Below are 21,272 nucleotides of genomic sequence, written 5' to 3' on the forward strand. Positions count from 1 at the left end.
AGCATGGAAAGGACTCATGATCTTACATCTAGCTACAATCAATGATTCAGTTTGCACGTATCTTAATGCTAAATATAAAACTCCCATTGGAACATTATCAGTTGAAGGCATTGCTGAAAAGAAGAATCATAACATCATGACGATTGATATTGCATTTGCTCTCAGTTATTTTGAATTTGATGATGTAAAAGAATGTAAAACTGCTTACAAAATGTGGACCAAACTAAAAGATATCTATGTAGGAGATGACAATGTTTGAAGAGCCAAAGAAGAAAGTCTCAGAGGAAAATTTGACCAAATGAGAATGAGAGAAGGTGAAAATATTGCAAAATATGTGGAAAGAATCAAAAGAATCACGAGAAATCTAAAAGGTACTGAAGATTATGGCTTATGGTACAAACTTGGAGGTGATCTGGACCTAAAGGTGTTTATTGATGCTGATTGGGTAGGAAGTCTTGATGACAGAAAAAGCATTAATGGTGGAGCATTGTTTCTTGGTAAAAGACTAGTATCTTGGACAAGAAAGAAATAAAATTGCACATCCCAATCCACAATAGAAGTAGAGTATGCGGCAGCAATAGCAAACTATTCTAACATTGTTTGGTTCAAACAATTGCTGGAAGGAATGAAGGTTGAAATCAAAGAGCTAGTAGTCATATATTGTGATAACACTAGTGCAAACAACATATCAAAGAATCTAGTGATGCATTCCAAAACTAAATACATTGCTATAAAATATCATTTTGTAAGAGAATTATTACATGATAAATAATTTAGATTGGAATATGTAAATATAAAAGAATAGATTGCATACATATTCACCAAACCATTACCTAAGGATGCGTTCTTCTATCTAATAGGTAAGCTAGTGATCATTTCCCTCTTTGAATCTCACTAAACAAAGTTTAGTGATGCATCAATAGGAACTAAGTTTAAGATCAATCAATTGATGTAACATTGTCAAGAGCATATTGTAGATGAATCTGTACTCAAGGTACATTGATACTAATCATAACTATTATCTTTGGCATGTATTTTCAAAGATGGAGAAGTGTACTATCATATTTGTATGTATGAATTGTGGGCCTCTGAACCTCTCACACACTTCAATGTGGTCATTACTTGTGGATGTTGGAAATAATCAAGACTAACAAGGTTACTGAGAGGGGAGGGGTGAATTAGTAACTCTAAAACTTTGATTCAATTCAACATAATAACATTTTTACCATTTATCCATCTAATCTATTGTATGCATGAAAAGATAAACATTTGTAACACATGAACACACAAATTTGGTGACCCAGAAACCTTCCAATTAGAAAGTAAAACTAGGGTGGGGATGATGCCCACAAAACTTCAATACTGCAGTATAAAGTTGGCCAATTAAGGCTTACAATGATCACTTCTGATGATCTTCCCTGTTAGGAGCAAGTAGGATTGCTAGATCCACCTTGTTAAAGGATTTACAAACATACAATGAAGTATGCACTTTGTTAGGAGATTTATAAAAGACTGTCAAGTCTACCTTGTTAAAGGATTTAACAAACTGATTCACCTGTTAGGATGAAGCAGTGGATCTGGTTACAACTGATTGCTAATAAGATCCTTTGTGCTCTGATCACCTGATGTGATGGATATAGCTTTTCTGTATCAATGTTGACCTTGCTGTATTCCTCTGTTCTACTGGTGATTCGCTTTCCCTCTTCTCAAAGTATTTCAATACAATACAACCAACGATATTCAACATCTCATAATTTCAAATGATATATACCATTCCAATATTTACACTGGCAAGGTCGGCCAAACACAAGTGAACAAACATTACTGAGTTGGCCAGATGGTAGAAAAATCAGGTTCCACAAACTGACTCGGTGACCTTTTGATACTCGACATCCACTACAATATACTGCATCATCATGCACTCGGTAAGAGTAGAGATATGGTCCATACTAATCATTCTAAGTAGCTTGGAACTCGATAACCATTGGTGACTCGGTGAATATTGTGTCACTCGATAGAAACTGAATCCATTGATAACCTTCTTCACTTGGTAAACACTGATTCTTTTATTTACCTTGATCACTTGGTAAACACTAAGTTCTTTGTTTACCTTGATCACTCGGTAAAAACTAAGTTCTTTGTTTACCTTGATCACTCGGTAAACACTAAGTTCTTTGTTTACCTTGATCACTCGGTAAACACTAAGTTCTACTGATGACTCGGTGAGCACTGACTACTTGGTAAATACTGCAAAGCTCGGTAACCACTAACTTCTTGGAGAACAATATTTTGCTTGGTAACCACTGTTCTACTTGGTAACCATTATGAACTTGGTAAATACTGTTGAACTGCCCATATGCTCGATTTCCAAAGAAATGCTCGGTATCAGCTGTTTACCTGCAGAACTTATAAGGTAACTGTTGAATGCTCAGTGTGAACTGTAGACTAGGTGATGAGCTCGGTAAGCATTCAGAATTGAGTAAGTGTTGTAACTAATGAAAAATATATCATAATTCCAACAATCTCCCTCTTTGGCATTAGTGACAAAAACACTTATGAGCCAAAACTTATATACAATATCTGACATATTGACAACTGATTTTGCTGAATATACATGGCTTCCTTACATATGACTCCCCCATACAATATACACAAGGTATTTACATGAGTTATATGACTTTTATTTATAGTATCTCTTTGTCCCTTTTGTACATTTATCTCACCAATAACTCTTTTTGAGTATTCTCCTCCTTTTTGACAATACTGCCAAAGAATAAAAAATAATGAATTTACATAGAAACACCAAAATGTGAGATAAAATCTGAATGTACCTGAAGAATGAATTGTAGAGTCTTATCCCAATTCTCTTGTAGGATTTTGCATGTGGATAGAGCTATTTGAACTTCTGCAGAGAGTTCAATCACATGGTCTGCAACAGAGAAATTACTGTCATGGATCAAAGAATAAAAAATAATGAATTTACATAGAAACACCAAAATGTGAGATAAAATCTGAATGTACCTGAAGAATGAATTGTAGAGTCTTATCCCAATTCTCTTGTAGGATTTTGCATGTGGATAGAGCTATTTGAACTTCTGCAGAGAGTTCAATCACATGGTCTGCAACAGAGAAATTACTGTCATGGATCAATGTTTTTGAATGGGCAATGTGCTTCTTCATTGTGTCCATGATGGGAAGGATCATATTTTGAATATCTAACAATGTAGATTGGATCCTTGACTCTTCTCTCAGCAATTGCTCTTGCTTTTCTGACAAAAATTTGATCCTGAGGTGATGAGATGAGGTTGAACTGGGGTCAAGCTTTAGATTTTGTGCGCTTGCCTTCAAATCCTCATCTATCTTATTCAATTGCTCTCTTATCTCCTTAGTATACTCAGTAAAATCACAAAGCTTAGCAAAAAGAGATGTTACATTATTAAAAGAATTTTCACTATTGGCCAAAACTATGGTTAATTCAACCTATTTTATTGCTATATGCTGAGCAATGTGCTCAAGCACCTTATTATCAAACTTCTTTTCTGCCTTCTCCATCAATTTTTCTTGACCGGAGGTATCCTCATTGAATTTGTTGACTATCTCTTCTAATTGTAGAAAAATGTGTTGAGAAGTATCAACATCAACACCTATAGCCTCTGTAATTATATTTTTTGCTTCATCAATAATTTTAAACTCTCTATCTCTCTCATTCCTTAGTTGTTTCTCCTTTGCCTTCAGTTCTATGTGCTGACTGAGCAGTCTTAGTTCATCAACTGAAGCAGTGTCTGTATATATCTTGGGAATGACAATTTCAGTATCTAAGTCTACATCCTCATCAATTGTCTTGCCTGTAAGCAGAAGTTTTAATGAAGTCTTTGGTTTTTCTAATGTACTAACATCTTTGCCTTGGAAAACAGAGACAATGGTTGATGAGGTTGGACTGGCTGTCAAAACTAGAATAGGACCAACTAAAGGAAGACTGAGAGAGGGGCTAAATGTATCCAAAATTGATATACTTCCTAGAATTAATGTGCATACCGAAATATTCACAATTGAAGAGCTTAGTAGTGCAAAAATTGGTGGTAATGTAGCTGAAGTTGACAAAATTGGAAAGCAAACTAGAAAACTTATTGTACATACTGTAGGAGGAATGGATACTTCTGATGTAGTGACTGCTACTATGGATGACTCAGTAACTGAAGAAGTTTCCTGTAGCTCGGTAGATAAAGTGCTTGGCACTTGCATTGGGAATACTTGGAGCTAGGAGGAGATTGGTGAAGATGGAGCAATTGATGTGGCAGTAGTGCTCACAATCTCACTAGTGGAAGCTGTCTCTATGGTAACAGATTTTGGTGAAGTGTGAGGAAGGGATGTAATGACTGCTGCTGCAATTTTCACAAGGTCATCCTCTTCTTTGTCTTCCTTATCAACTTCTTCCTCCTTTTCCTTTATCAGATCCTGAAGATCTTCATCAGTTACATCCATGGAGATGGAATCATTACCTTGCTCATCATCACTGTCATCATCCTTGATTTCTACAAGGTCTACACTGGGCTTATGTAGATGATAGATTTTTTTCCACATGTTTGTAGCATCATTTACAACATGTTCAATATCTTTAATCAAAATCAAACAGGTGTGGAATTTGATCATCATTTTACCTTCATGGCTTTTCATTTCAGTTTTTATTTTTGCTCCAGTGAGACTTGGTTGGAGATTCTTCAAAGATTGCTCATAAATATCTTTTACCATTTGGGTGGCTGATTCCCATCTCGGTTGCAATCTCTCCAGTAGTTCTTTTGAGATTTGAGGGGTAATCTGGTCTGGGGAGTATTTCCATTTGCCCATTTTGTTGAGTACCAGTTCCTCAATTTGCATTTTCTCAGCATCAGTTCTAGTTTCAAATTTCAATGCTTTAAAGTTTGTGATGCCAGCTCCTTCCTCTAATTGTTTGAGCCTTTGCTCGAATGTGGGTGCAGGCCTAACTAGTATAGGTTCCTTCTTACCTTTCTTGATTCTTCTAGTAAACACTGCAGTAGGCTTCTTTTTAGGTTTGGTAATGATTACCTTACCTTTCTTCTTTTGCTGTTCTTTTGCAGTTTCTTCTTCTCCTTCTTCTTCACCTTCTTCATCTTCACCTTTTCCCTCGGTGAGAATAAGAGGACTGGTAGAAGTTTTCAATTTGGCTATTTTCCTCTTGCCCTTAGTTATGGCCTGTGGTAGCTTGATTTCAAGCTCAATTCTGGCCTTAGCTTTATCATAGGTTCCAAAAATTTGTTTCCTTGGGTCTACTGGTTCATTTACCAGTGCTTCTACAATATCTCTGGCTTCATCAATATTTACCTCATAAGGAAGAGGTTTCACCCATGCAACTCGGGGTCTGACTGCCTGTATATACACTTTGTCATAGTCAACCATGAAGCATACATCATCTTTGTAGTCCTCAACAAGCTTAGGAGGAATTCTAAATTTTTTATTCATCCTTTCCTTGAAGTCTTGAAAATAATTGTCCATAATACTATCAAAAATTTTGCCCATCTCTGCTACAAACTCATTTATTTGATACAAAACTGAAATATCTTTTCTCCATACAACTGTACCTTTTAAAGGGAAAAATTTTGTACATAGAAAAATAGACAAACTAATAAAGAACCAAATTTACAAGAGTTGGTTTTTGAGGTCCTTATACTGTCCATGTTTTTATTAAGTTATTTCAGCAGCACATCTGCTAGGTCAAACTCCATTTTTTCTTCACAACCTTATAAGCTAAGTCTACAGCCTCACAGGGCATGCTATTCAATTTGTTGGAAATATACATCTTATATGCAATTAAATAAATTTTGAAACATAGCTCTACATCATATACATTGTTAGGTTTCAATCATCTGCCATCCCATTCGGCTAGGGTTAACTACTGAAGTTCATCCTGACTTAAGGTTTTAGTGGTTTTAGATTTGCTCAACATTGGTAAACTCGTGATCTTATGAATCATCTTTTTTGTTATCATGACGAGTTGCTCTAACCACATTTGACCATTATGCACATGGCTTAAAATTTATCTTATCCATTTCATTTAAAAGTTCCTTGGCAGGTGCGGGATATGGGTCAATCCTTTGGTTTCCAGATGCTTGTGCTCAGGTTTGAGGGTTCCATACACATAACTCGGCTAGGGCATTATCCATATCTAGTGTCCCTATTTCTTGAATAGTGCATTTGAAATGAGTACGAATGTCATTTATAAGTAGTACCTTTGGTGGAATCTTCAATTGGGCTCCATGTGGGTCGAGCGATTCAGGTATGGCGGGAACGAGCTTGAAGCTAGGTGCTTTCCATTCTACTCCCTTCACAAGCATTTCAGATCCTTTCTTTGCCTTGCTGCTGCTAGTGCTTGTGGATGCCATTGCTGCTTGGTGAGTGAATGATTTTGTTAAAAAATTCTTCGCTTGAAAATCACTTCAAATTTCTTGAACTCACTTTCGCACTCTTGGAAAATTCTTCGCTCTGTATATTCTAAATTCACGGTGAAAAATGAGATCAAATTCTGCCTTTTTGATGAAAAATCTGCCATTAATGCTTGGGTATAAAAGTAGCTGAGATGACTTAGGGTTTGTCAGATAGTCACCGACTTACTCGATAGACCTTGCAACTCAGTGAACAAACAAAACCTTTCACATTACTGACCTAGCTCGGTTAAGTCTAAAACCAACCTTGCTCGGTAGATGCACCACAGTGAAATATGACTTGTATCTGAAATACTGATTTGTCATTTCTACATTCTGGAATTGCTTAGGATATTGCTTGAAGATGCAATCCCTGGTCCTTCTTGATGAGTCTAATTAGAAATGGTGGAGTCACCCATTTCTTGAGTGACATTATCATCATTTGAACTTTCTGGCTCGGTAGACTTAGGAATCCATTGTTGTCTCATCTATTTTTGAATGTTTTCAGCTCTGGCTTTCTTTTTATCTTCAACTCTTCCTATGTTCATGCAATTTTTGGATATATGACCAAGTTTTGTACATGTATGACATCTTATAGTAGTATCTTTCTTCCTTAGGTGATGCCTTGCACAATTTATTCCAATGCGTCCATATTCTCCACAATAGTGACATCTGCACCAAGTATTGTAGTCCTAATCAAATAATGCATTGACAATTTGTTTTGCTGGATTGAATGATTTAGATCTACATTTAGATGCCTTGTGACCTTGTTTCTTGCATTTGTGACATTTACCTTCAAGCTTTGGTTTCTCTTTGCATTCGTTTGCTTTGTGACCATGCTGATTGCAATTGTAGCATTTACCATTGAATTTTCCTTTACCATTGCTCCAAAATCTGTTAGATGTATGACCTAACTTACCAGAGTGATTGCAAGTAGGTTTTTGATTTTTTTGGGTACCCTATTTGGAAGATTCACCTTCTTCATTGTATCCAAGGCTTGCTTTACCTTTTTGTCTATGAAGATTCTGCTCATTTTGCAGATTCAGTTGGTCCATATCTATTGAGATTTTATCATTCTTTCATTGACTTTTTTTTCAATATTTAAGTCATTTTTAAAACTTTCATTGGTTTATCTTTCAGATCTCAAATCACTTTGTAAGCTTGCATTGATTTGTCTTTCAGTGATTAAATCATTTCTCAAACTTTCATTCTCAGATCTTAGATTCATAATTTCTTCATTTGCATCAAATAGTTGCCCTACAAGATCTTCATGCTGAAGGGATAGATTATTTCTTACCTCTAAGTCTTCATTTGCCTTGTTTCTCTATTCTAAAACTTCACATAGCCTGATGGATTGGATTCTTGTTCTCTTTTGAGCTTTCTTACTTCTTTCTGCAGAGAACCATTCTTTGCTAGGAGTTCCTTGATTACTTCATTAGCTTCATTTGAAATGCTTGATGGTAAAAGGTCTTCAATCCTTTCTTCAATATATTGATGATCATTCATTTGTCTTGCAAGTTCCTTCCTTCTTTTTAGAGATTGAGAAAGATGATCCTTTGCTTCTTTGAGTTGAGTCATGGCCATTTTTAGATCTAGCTTTTCATTCTCAATAGATTTGTCAAGTCCGAATATTTTCATTGTCCTTGATCTTTGCTCAAGCCATCAAACTTTATCCTGAGAGCCACAATGCTCTGATACCAATTCTTGAAAATAATCAAGACTAACAAGGTTACTGAGAGGGGAGGGGTGAATCAGTAACTCTAAAACGTTGATTCAATTCAACATAATAACATTTTTACCATTTATCTATCTAATCTATTGTATGCATGAAAAGATAAACATTTGTAACACATGAACACACAGATTTGGTGACCCAGAAACCTTCCAATTAGAAAGTAAAATTGGGGTGGGGATGATGCCCACAAAACTTCAATACTGTAGTATAAAGTTGGCTGGTTAAGTCTTACAATGATCACTTTTGATGATCTGCCCTGTTAGGAGCAAGTATGATTGCTAGATCCACCTTGTTAAAGGATTTACAAATGTACAATGAAGTATGCACTCTGTTAGGAGATTTACAAAAGACTGTCAAGTCTACCTTGTTAAGGGATTTAGGAAACTGATTCACCTATTAGGATGAAGCAGTGGATCTGGTTACAACTAATTGCTGATAAGATCCTTTGTGCTCTGATCACCTGATGTGATGGATATAGCTTTTCTGTATCAATGTTGACCTTGCTGTATTCCTCTATTCTGCTGGTGATTTTCTTTCCCTCTTCTCAAAATATTGCAATACAATAAAACCAACGATATTCAACATCTCATCATTTCAAATGATATATACCATTCCAATATTTACACTGGCAAGGTTGGCCAAACACAAGTGAACAAACATTACTAGGTCGGCCAAATGGTAACCACTGTTCTACTCGGTAACCATTATGAACTTGGTAAATACTACTGAACTGCCCATATTCTTAGTTTCCAAAGGAATACTCGATATCAATTGTTTACCCACGAAACTTATAAGGTAACTATTGAATGCTCGGTGTGAACTGTAGACTAGGTGATGACCTCGATAAGCATTTAGAATCGAGTAAGTGTCTTAACTAATGACAAATATATCATAATTCCAATAGTGGAGTCACCTTGGAATAAACATGGACTCATTTATCCAAGACACTTGACAACACGACCCATTTCCTTCTAACTATAAGGATACTGCTTGTTTATGCTCTCAGAGTTGAGGTGTAGGCAACTAGACCATTCTAGAACAAAGGGTTTTGAATGCAATTAAGTCTATATGATATGCAATTATTCAAAATGAAAGACGCAATTAATCTAATAACTTGTAAAACAAATTAGACTATATGTATGCATATTAAAGCTATATGATATTTTAAATCTAGGAAATGAAAAGCTTATGCTAATAATGAGAAAATGAGTGCACGATTCAGTAGAGATTCAACACTAATTAAATTCAACTTCTGTAATGAGGAATTAGGAGTCTCTTAGATAGAATTCCTGGAATCCATCAATGGTTGAGATCAACTCAGATTGACGGTCAAGATTGAAGCCAAGATTTAGTTAAAGTTGAAGATTCCCAATACAAATGTAGTTAACTAACTCAAATCTCAAGTGCAAGAAATAGTTAACTCAGATTCACTTTAGTGTGAGAGTAAGTGATTTAAGTCACTTCTAATTCGAGAAGTAGTTAACTAGGAATTTCTATTTTGAATTGAGAAATAGAATTTGGGAAAGATATTTAATTTAATAAAATGAGATATGACCTCATAAATAACTTTTTCATTTAATTGAATAATTACATTCAATTAATTAAAACAAGCATAGTTATTAAATTAAATAAATTTAATTCCTTAGTACATTAGCATTAGAAGATAATTTAATTTAATTTAAATATAAATACTTTAAATTATATTATATCTTAATCAAAAAGGTTTAATGTGACTAATACAAGTCAATACTATAGGAATTAAATAGCTAACATGATTAATGTAGATTAAGGTTTTCTACATTTGACAATTAAGTCAAGTAGCGAATATTAGAATAAGAATTGCCTAGCGAAATAGGACTTTAGCATTGATCAGATAGACCCAAATTTTTAGTCATGGCAATGAGCCAATTTTGGAGTATTACATTTTTCCCCTCTTTGAATGAATGTGAGAGTAGCACATTCAATTCAAAGAAAATTAGAAAACATGGTACGAAGATCAAGAAATAAGATTGGTTCCAAAATTGATGAGACAAAGACCAATTGATAAGCTTTTAAAGACTATCTCCAAGACGAAGCTTAATCCTAAGGGATCTAAGTAGAACACCTAGATACCTGAATTGATCAAAATTTTAATATTTTTCACTAGAATTAAATTTAACCTTTAAGGGTCCAGATAGGACACCTAGATACCCAAGATTGATAGCATTTTAAAGATTATCTCTAGAACTAAGCTTAACCTTTAAGGATCCAAATAGAACACCTAGATACCCAAAATTGATAGCATTTTAAAGGTTTTCTTTAGAACAAAGTTTAACCTTGAAGGATCTAGATAGAAAACTTAGATACCCAAGATTGATTGCATTTGAAAGGTTTTCTCCAAAATGAAGTTTAACCTTTAAGGATCTAGATAGAATGCCTAGATACCCAAGATTGATAGCATTTAAAAGGTTTTCTCCAGAATAGAGCTCAGCCTTTAAGGATCCAGATAGAACATATAGATACCTAAAATTGATAGCATTTAAAAGATTATCTCCAAAATGGAGCTTAACCTTAAAGGATCTAGATAGAACATCTAGATACCTGAACTGATAGCATTTAAAAGATTATCTCTAGAATGGAGTTTAATCTTTAAGGATCCAGATAGAACATCTAGATACTTCAATTGATAACATTTAAAAGATTATCTCTAGAATAGAGATTAACCTTTAAGGATCCAGTTAGAAAATCTAGATACTTGAATTGATAAAAGATAGCAAGATCAAATTATGAGTGATGGAATCATCCTCAGAACGAGGCTTGATCCTTAGGAGTTGGGGTTTAGATTGTCCCGATACCTGTCCATCACACTCTTTATAAGATGTGATAGATGAAAAAGATGTAGAAAGAGGGGAATAAGATTCTTTGAGTGATGAGGACATGAGATGGGAACAAGCTGCCCCAAGCAATAAAGATTCATATTGATTTGAGATTCCAGTTCAATGATATAATCATCCTGTCCCCTCGAGAGTGAAATCGAAAGATGACACTCTAGAAATATGATGTAAAGTAGTATGTTGATAGATACAGAAGAAATATAAGAGTTAGCAGAATAGAGAAGAGATTAGAATGATCAAAAGAAATTTTAGAGTCAATTCAACGTGATTTCAAGGTCTAGAAGACCAAGTTTGACCAAAAGTTGACCAAAATTGACTTGAGTTGACTTTTTCCAAAATAAATTTTGAAAACATGAAGAATTTTGAGTGGAAAAGATTCAAGAATCACAAAGTATCAAAAAAATTGGGATTGTGCAAGCATTCGATCGCGTCAGTCCCAAAATTTTAAAACACATTTTTGAGCTGCTTAGGTGTGTCAGATTTTGAATTCAATCTCAAAAATGGATCCAGAATAGTCAAATTAGGCAGGGGGTGATTTTCATACAAATCAAAGCACTTTGAAAAATTAGTTCAAAACCTATATAAGGGCCCAAGGGGTCATTTTCAAATCATTTGTGCTTTTTGTCTTTAGTGAATAGGAGTTCTAAGAGGAAGATGGCAGTCTTCATGTGATTTCATCATTTTGAGCACTCCTGATGACATAGCTAGTCAGTGGACTACGAACCTCTAGCGAGTGGTCGATAACATTGCTTCATACTTTCATTTTTACGCATTTTGAGGTCTATTTAGCACATTTTTACCATGTTTTAGGAGGTTGTCAATCGGGTCTCACACGATATTATCCTTTCTCGCGCAAAGCCATTCTCTTCTTGCGTGAAGATACACCAACTCAGTGTTTCTTTGTGTGTGTTGGTGGAGGATCTTGCACGGGAGATACCCACTTCTCACACAAGATGCGTGAGATTAGGAGCATTCTTCGCACATGACATTTTCTTTTCTTGCATGAGAACTTGATTTCTCGCATGAAGAAATGAATTCTCACGTGAAGAATTGGATTCTCACACAAAAATCCAGGACAACATTTTAATTTAAACTTGCATTTTTTTGATATTTAACCTTGAATTTGCTTTCGTTTCATCATTGTTTTGACTTGTTGAGTGAGTACTGACTATTTTCTTGTTGCTATTATTTGTGTGTGTAGGATGTCTTTGATGATGTCACATTTAGGTCCCATTATCTACCCTACGGAGCTCTGTTGTGGAGCCTTAACGATGTAGACTTGGCCCACATAGATAGATTGGGCTTATCTTCCTTATGCTAGATCCTAGTAGTGCCGGCGAATCACAGATTACTAACAGCTTTGGTGGAGTGTTTCCATTCAGAAAAAAAGACATTCCACTTGCCCTAAGGAGAGATGGTAGTCACTCCAGAGGACATTTACAGGATCTTGTGCATACCCTTCTATGGACCAAGGGTAGTCTATGATGTAGTGCCCCAAGTAGGCATAGAGGCATTGAGGGCCATATTCTAGAGAGAGTTAGCGATAGGGAAAACCATCTACTAGAATGAGCTCATACACACATATGGGCTGATGCACAGGTTGGATTTAGTGTTAGCCATTTCTATCAGCTACTTCTTGATGCTAGATAGAGGATAGCATAGATTAGAGTATGGGTGGGGTGTCATTCTCTAGAGGATGCACGACTCATCCGAGCAATTTGGATGGGGTGAGTGCATGCTCTCACATATTTTTTATGAGATGCATGAGATTTTCTATGATGGGCAGAAGAGAATGGCCACTGGTGTGTATGTACTTTAGATTTGGGCTTGGGAGAACCTTCCTATGTGTAGACCAATTTTCAAGGATGCCAGAGAGCCCATGGAGCCCTACATTTGTAGATACAAAGGGAATCTTACCTAGATAGGCCTGGGTAAGACAAAGCATTGGAGGACCAAAATGTTTCTTGCATGCAGACACACCAAACACATGGAAGATCCTTCTTATGCTAAGTAACTAGAAAGTGTGTTCTGTAAAATGACCTTTGCATCTATAACCTAGGACAACATTTGTCATATATACTCATAGTGACCTATGCATTCACTTAGTAGGATGAGTATCAAACATTATAGTAGCATAAATAGTTCACTTCAATAGACAAGGAAAATAACCAATCTTATTGATTTATCCATTTAAAAGGAGTCGAGGGACACAAGGTCATCCAACATGATATGGAGGCACTGTGGACACCCCTCTTTCATGAATATTTTAGGTTATTTGAAACTAAACCACAAATAGAAAATAAAGAAAAAATCATGCCCCTAGTCCTTGCTTCCCTAGTCGATAATGACATCATCAGGTTGTTCGAGGGGACATGAAAAATTAGAAAATAAAAGAAAACTAAGAGAGATCAAGCTATCCAAAGAAATTCATCATTTTGAGTCTACAATTTTATGTTATAGGATTAGTATTACTATCCATAACATTAATGGAGAAAATCTCTTCAGGAGGGTGACAATAGTAGACAGATGCAACCAGGATGACTAGTGACTGAGGTCACAAAGGAATCTTTGAGATGAAGAACCTAAAGAGGACTGAGTGATAGTAGACAAACATAGTCCAAATGATTGGTGACTAACACAAGAGAGATCGTTGGTGAAAGAGCCTTGAAATATGACACAAGCAACAGTAGGTAGACACAGTTGAGACAACTAGTGACTGTTGCAAAAGAGATTCTATAAGGAGAATCTTAACAAAGAGTGACAATAATGACTGTAGGGAGAAATAGTTGAAAGAACTAGTGACTATCGCAAAAGAGACTCTATAACACTGTGGGATGTTTCCCTTGAGTTATGACAAGATTTTAATCCATGGATCCATGAGTGAAAAGTAGGAAAATAAAGTAGGAATTAAACGCATGAAATAAACTAGACATGAAGCTTAAAATCTTTCTTGTAAATCTCTCATTTGACTGATGTTATGAGGTGGACGCATATCCATGATTTCTTGAACTTTTTATGGATCCACCTCAATTCCTTTTGTAGACATAATATATCCCAATAGTTTCCCTGATGTGACACCAAATGCACATTTCTTGGGATTAAGTCTTAAGCTAAATTTCTCCATACGATCCAAAATGGATCCCAAATCTTGAAGATGAGTATTGCGTCTTGCACTCTTGACCAAGGTATCATCCATGTAGTCCTCTATGGTCTTATGCATCATGTCATGGAAAATTATAGTAATAGCTCTCTGATATGTAGCACCAACATTTTTCAAGCCAAATGGCATCATGTTCCAATAGAAGGTTCTCCATGCACAAGTAAAAGAAGTCTTTTCTTGATCTTTTAGTGCAATTTTGATCTGATTATAACCAAAAAAATCTATCCATGAGTGGATACATCTCATATCATGCTATCATGTCCACTATCATATCAATGTTTGGAAGTGGAAAATCATCCTTATGACATGCTAGATTTAGATCTCAGAAGTCTATACACACTCTAATAGATTTTTCATGTTTGGAAACTAGAACAGTGTTAGATATCCACTTAGCATAATCAATGGCACGTATGAAACTAGATTTTAGGAGCTTCTCTAGTTTAGCTTTGACGAGAAACACAACATGAGGATGCATTTTTTGAAGTTTTTATTTAACTGGTTTAATGCCTGGTGCAATAGACAAGTGATGCATGATGAGATCAAGATCTAATCTTGTCATGTCAAAATATGTCCATGCAAAGTTGATCTTCATTTCTCGAAAGAAAGCAATAAATTTTTCATTTTCTTCTCGAGACAATGACTGTGCAAGATGTATCATGTGGGGGTGTTTCTCTATTCCCAAGTTAATCGATTCAATGCTGATATTTCTTGAAAGTGATTTGGAAGTGCTTCAAATATCTCATCTTAGGGCACCTTAGAGAGGTTTTCTCCCTTGGATACGTCTTTTATTTTTACTATTTTTTTGTTCTGATACTGCCACAATGTGGTTTTCACTATCAGACCTTCTATTTTTCTTCTTTTTAATTGTATGAATGAGATATTTGATGTCAGCTTCAGTCATGTTGACACTTTTTTCACTGGTGGAAGATGTTACTAGTTCGATAGCATTTAGATAGCAGGCAAGAGCATTGTCATTCTAGAATGTTGGGACTTCATTGGGTATATTAGAATTCTAGTCTATAAGCTTAGGATATGTGAGTGAGAGAGTAGTGGCAGGTTCAATTGCATTCATGGTATAGTCATGGAATGCTTGGACCAACAATTTGAGGACTAGAGCAGCTTCATTTGTAAGTGTGTTTGAATGCATAGGAGCACTAACGTCATCAACTAAAGACTTGAGAACACTAGTTGGATTAGACTCATTAGACATAACACTAGATGCTTCATCCACTTTGAGTTAGTTTTCATAGACATGAACTTGGTCAATGTCTTTTTCTATAGTAGCCTCTGAAAGAGAGTCAAATTCACATTCTCTAGAATTTGTGCTATAGGGTGACAAACTATAAAACTCTCCAAGAGTGATTGGGAAATATTCTCCTTCTTCCCCTAGATTTTTACAAAGATACTCAATACCCAAAGGTTTACTAGATTCTCCTTTCTCTAGTTCATTATGATATGTGTTAGTAGTGTCCTCAGATGAGTTACTGGTGCTATTCATAGCATTGACATGTGGCAAAAAGTCATCTAGTTTAGAAAAGAACTTAGCCAAATCATGAGGAATAGGATAAGGATAAGGATCCTCACTGTCATCACTATCTTGAGGAATGTCAGATTCATCTTGTGATTCATTTTTCAATGAAATCTTAGGTTTTGGTATGAATTTGTTGATCCCTAAGTGAAAGGGGGATTTCTTAAAGCCTAGACCAAAATTGTCACTATTCCTTCGAGCTTTAGCTTTGAGAGGATCTATTAGACCATTGTTATTTCATTTGATAGGACCATGTCCTTTACAGCTATAGCAGTTCATGAGTTTAAGACTAGGACCATATTTCTCAGGAGTGATCTCACGAGCCTATTCTATGAGATCAACTCGTGTCTCATCTTTGTAAAGCTATGCAACAATAGCTCTATTTTCACTCTATTCTTCTAGAGGATCTATAGCCTTGAAAAAAGTACAATCCAATTTAGTCTGAGGTGTCTATAGAAATGGCTTCTTTGCCTCAGATGGTCTTCCATAATGACAGGGAGACTTAGGAGGAGCAGTCGATGACACGATTGGTTCCATCTGGTATTCACCCATTCTAGTTTCTTTTAGCTGTAGTGACTTTTTAGTCTACTTTAACTTGTTATCATGGTAATTAGTAGATTCCTTATTGGTAGGTACAAAGTTTTTAGCAGCTTTTAGCATGTTGCAAGTGTAGCTGGTACTAGTGGGAATAGTGACTTCAGAGCCATGGAACATAAATTTGATGCATTGGTGATAGGTAGATAGTATAACATGCATCTCATGTATTCATGGCCTTCCAAGCAAGATATTATAAGCTAAGGGAATGTCAAGAACCTGACAAGTGGCATCCCTTTCTATAAGATTGACACAAAGAGGCAACACCACAAGACCTAATAATTTTTGCTCAAATTCATCATATGCTTTAATGGTGATCTTGTGATGAGGATTGATAGACTCTTTCGAATAGTCTAATTGTCTGAGAAAAGCTACATAGACAATGTTCAAGATAGCTCCATTATCAATGAGCACCCGATAGACCCGTTTCTCTTATATCATGACCTCAATATGTAGAGGTTGATTGTGTGGGTGACTGAATGAATTGTCATCCTCCTCGGAGAAAGGCATGTAATAGGGTGAGGCTAGGTGACCTACCATGGATTGAAATTTCTCATGATCAAGATCTTGAGGAACATTTGCCTCAGTGAGGGCTTTGTCTAGAATTTTCCTATGAGCAGGGAAGATTTTAAGCAACTCAAATATTGTGATTTGAGTGTTAGTTCTTTATAGTTGATCAATAATACTATAGCTAGCAACCACATTATTTATCATAGGTTTTGTATCTTTTCTAGATGGATGAGAAAGGGGTTTATCCTTATGTTGTTCTAGTTCAACAGATGAAGGTGCGGGGCCTTTGAGAACCAACTTAGCACGAGAAAATGTGATAGGGTTAGCACAGTTTTGAGATAGTTCATAATCAGATTTGTTCAAAGAAGGGCCCCTTAAGACAAATGGTGTCTTAGGTTTAGCGTTATCTTGTTTTCCTTTAATGGTAATGACATCATAGTATTCAACATCTATAGGGTCAACCATGTTAATCACATTGTCATTGTTGGAATAAGTGTAGTTGACCTTGTTATGAGGTTTTGGTTTTGAACTTTCTCCTTTTTCATAAGATGAGAATGGCTCTTTGAAAGCCTTATGATCTGTATTTTTGTTGTGTCCATCCACAACTATATCACCATCATCTATTAAGTCCTAGATCTTGTGACACAGATTAATGCAATTGCTAGTTTTGTGACCCTTGTTTTGGTGATATTCACAAAACAATGTCTTGTTCCACAATGGTGGTCGAGGTTGAATATCATAAGGATGTAAGTTATCCATTGGGGATATGATTTTTTTTTGCAATAATATTTTGTAAACCACATCAAGCAATTCACCCAAAGGTGTATACTCTCTCCTGGGATGCATAGCCCAAGAGTTTCTCAACCTATTCCTAGATGTCTATTTGTTAGAAGGAGGTTTTTTAACCTATTTAGATGCTTTGAGATTATCAATAAGATTCTTTGGTACCAGTTGTCAAAGCATACACTGAATCTAACATGAAGTAGATAAAACCCTTATTTCTCCTGATAACTCACGAAATAACATCAATATACAATAGATAAATGTGGATCTAGGAACCTCATAAGCTGAGTGAGGGCATTCTATGATAGCTCTTCAACATGAAAGGGGAAAAGTGTTTGATTATTGATGTTGAGTTTCAACAAATCTTCAAACATGCAACAATATAAAAAGTGATCCTATAACTGATCAGTGCCTAATCCATTGGGCAATTCCATGAATTCAAAACATACATCTATGACATCAGCACATATTTTGTATACCTGAACATCAGATCTATCTAATCACCTTGTGATTCAGATATAAGTGTTCATTCAGATCTCATTCTCACAAAATATCCTTCTCAAGTAACCAATAACCTTGTTAAACATATCAAGCATTTACTTGGCCCTTTGGTCCAATAGAAAAATACATCAAACATACAACCTGAAGGGGATGCAAATGGATCTTAGATCTTTGTTCTAAGACCACATAAGATGTACAGATTGCTAAGATAGGGGACAACAAACAAAATGAAACTAGTGAAATTATTGCTCATATGTATTCATTTTCTTTGAAAATATACATTTAGGTGCATGAAATCAAAACATGAAACAACCTAACATCTTAAAACTATCTATATTATCTTTACACTTGCTATTCACATAAGAGAAAAATGTTGAATAATGAAGGTGGAATCACAGATCTGGATCCAACTAAGTGGTCTCACAGAAAGAATGAAGATTTCCAACCCACAATGGTCTCATAGTAACAAAAAATTGGAACCTCTATAATGAGAAAGAATGAGAGATATATAGGAAGAAGGAAATTTCGGATTGAATTTGCACTCAACATCTGTCCTCATGAAATTCCCTCCTTTGCACTAAAAAGACTCTCTCTAATCTCTCTCCCCTTTGATCTGATTTTTGTTTCATCATTGTTCTAATTGATTTGAAAATATCCTGTTCTGAATGGTGAAACCTATGTTGAGTCACCAAAATATCTAATCCACCTTATGAGAATACTAGTGAAATTGGGTTTTTATTGAGTGAACCTGACCCTACCTACATTTTTTACTACCTTTTACTGATATTCAAGTTATTTCCATGTTAAAAATCACAATTGAATTTTGATATTTGAATTTAGTTGCAAGATAAGAACCTGAGAGAAAACCTTGAATAACTTGAACCCACTACATCTTGTGCAAAAAATAACATCAGAATCAGAAAGTTTATCTTGTCACAATTCTGGTGGTATATGATAAGGCATACTTTGCATACCAGGAGCCTCCAGAATCACAGTTTGAAAAAGTCCTCCTCTGCCAAAAACTTCAGGTTTGTGACTCTTCAAATTTAAAATTTGAAAAATTTAAATTAACCTAAAATTTAGACTTTAGGCTAATTGTTCTTTTAATTCAAAAATCCTACATGTCGATCTCTTGACAAAATAATTTTAAAATGAAAATTTTAAAATCATTTTATTTTTCCTAGCCTCTTTAATTTTGGGTCAACTCTAGGTTTGACCAATGCCACATGTCACTTCTTGATTGAACACCTGATCTGTATCATCCACCATGTCACCATCTACTTTGGGACCACTTGCCACATGTCATTTCCTGATTCTCCCTTGCTATGTCACTATCTAACTCAATAATTGCCATGTCATTAGCGACATAACAAAATGTGTCATCCTTTTCCACATCATCACTTGCTCTAGGCCCAATGACATGTGTTGACACCACCTCCACCCTCGCTATGTCGCCATGGTTAACTAACAAGCACCTTCAGTTGGCGAGTAAGCAATGACCCTTCGATTGGGACACTTGTCATCATCTGGGCGCAAATGAGCACATGAGGAAACAAAAACTAGGACACTGGTTCTCTATCATGAGAATTTGGGTTCATGATGAATAACAGGGCGCAAATGGTGGATGTACAAAGTGGGCTACCTCGGTTTGTCAATAGGAAAAAATGTCAGAAAGTGATTTTTCCAAATGGAAATGACCTTGAAAAGTGTGCAAATGGAGTCATCAAAGCTTAGAAACTAGCACACTTGGATTATTTTCAAAGGACAACATATGGGTACAATCCATTTGACTTGACCAATCACAGATCTCCAGATATAAAATCACGAACAGGGGTACAAATCAATCTGTAAATGCTGACACCAGTAAAAGGTTACAAATTGCGTTTGGAATCGAGTTTGAAAACTAATCAAATGGATTCTTCAAGAGCTAAAAATTGAAACATAACATGTCTCTGATATTTACAATGCAATGCAAAAGCAAATTTAATATTTTGGTCAACTGGTCAAAATTTATAGCACGTCAAACAAGGCTTCCTAGAATTATGTGCAATTTGCAAATGCATAGAAACATTAAACTACCAACTTTGAGGAACTCAAAACCTAGTCAAACAAATTCAAAATGACTCAAGATCTAAAACATGGGCTCTTAGGTATGGACACTAGACACTCCCAAAGTAGTGAGTCATGGCACATTTCTAGGTGTGAGATATTCAGTAGCAAACACAACCTCCTATTGCTGTCTGACACTTGGGAAAAAATGCAAAATTGATAAATGCTCAAAACAGGACTTCACGAAATGGCTTGGAGTGTCAATTTATCATCATGAAACACTTACATGCACTAGATGGAGGGTGTTAGAAATATTAAACACCTCAATGGCTCAAAGGTACAGTCGAGTACAACCAAGTACATATGCATTTTAAAAACATTTAAGGGCTTGATTTTTTCAAAGGTACTCAAAATTTGGGATACAATTTTGAGTTCCAACACCATCATCTAAAACTGCACACACTTTCTTAGCAAGATTGGGGCTGGCACTGGTCAGTGCAACAGACAAAGCCTCTCCTTGAAATGCGATATCAAGATTGAAGGAGAGGAAATTAATTAATGTTTGGAGTCTTTCTCTACAAAGCTTCTTTATTATAGTAAGTTGGAATCTTTGGCGAAAGGAGTGTGCTCACTTGGGTCATTCCTGGAGGTTTGATCACTCTAACAGGCCCTCTAAAGGATTGACTTGGACTGGTGGTCTGGATCTAAGGGTCTAAGTTTTTGATTTCCCTCAAGGGGAAAGAGTATAATCCTCTACCTTATTTCCTTGACCAAACATGTAGAACATATTAATTATTGACTTAGTTTAATCAATCCAAAAATTTTCTTTTTCAAGATTTCAATCCCCTAAAAGGAAATCATCATCCCTTCATAGGAAAGGAATCGTACTAGGGAACCACTAAGCTACTTGCCTCCCTCAGAATGCCATCTTTCAGAGGCATCTAGGTTACTAATTTACCCTTGGTTGTGACCTCCAAGTGGTAACGAGCATACTCCCCTATTCCCTTGTCCTGCACCCTAAGAAGTTCACAAGCCCTATTTAGACTATGTTTATAAAACAGGGATGAAGACACAATGTTTTGTGGGTTTTAATGTTTTCTCC

Source organism: Cupressus sempervirens, chromosome 7, assembly GCF_028749045.1.
Source record: "Cupressus sempervirens isolate cs-2001-9-10 chromosome 7, ASM2874904v1, whole genome shotgun sequence".
In the NCBI taxonomy this organism is placed as follows: Eukaryota; Viridiplantae; Streptophyta; class Pinopsida; order Cupressales; family Cupressaceae; genus Cupressus; species Cupressus sempervirens.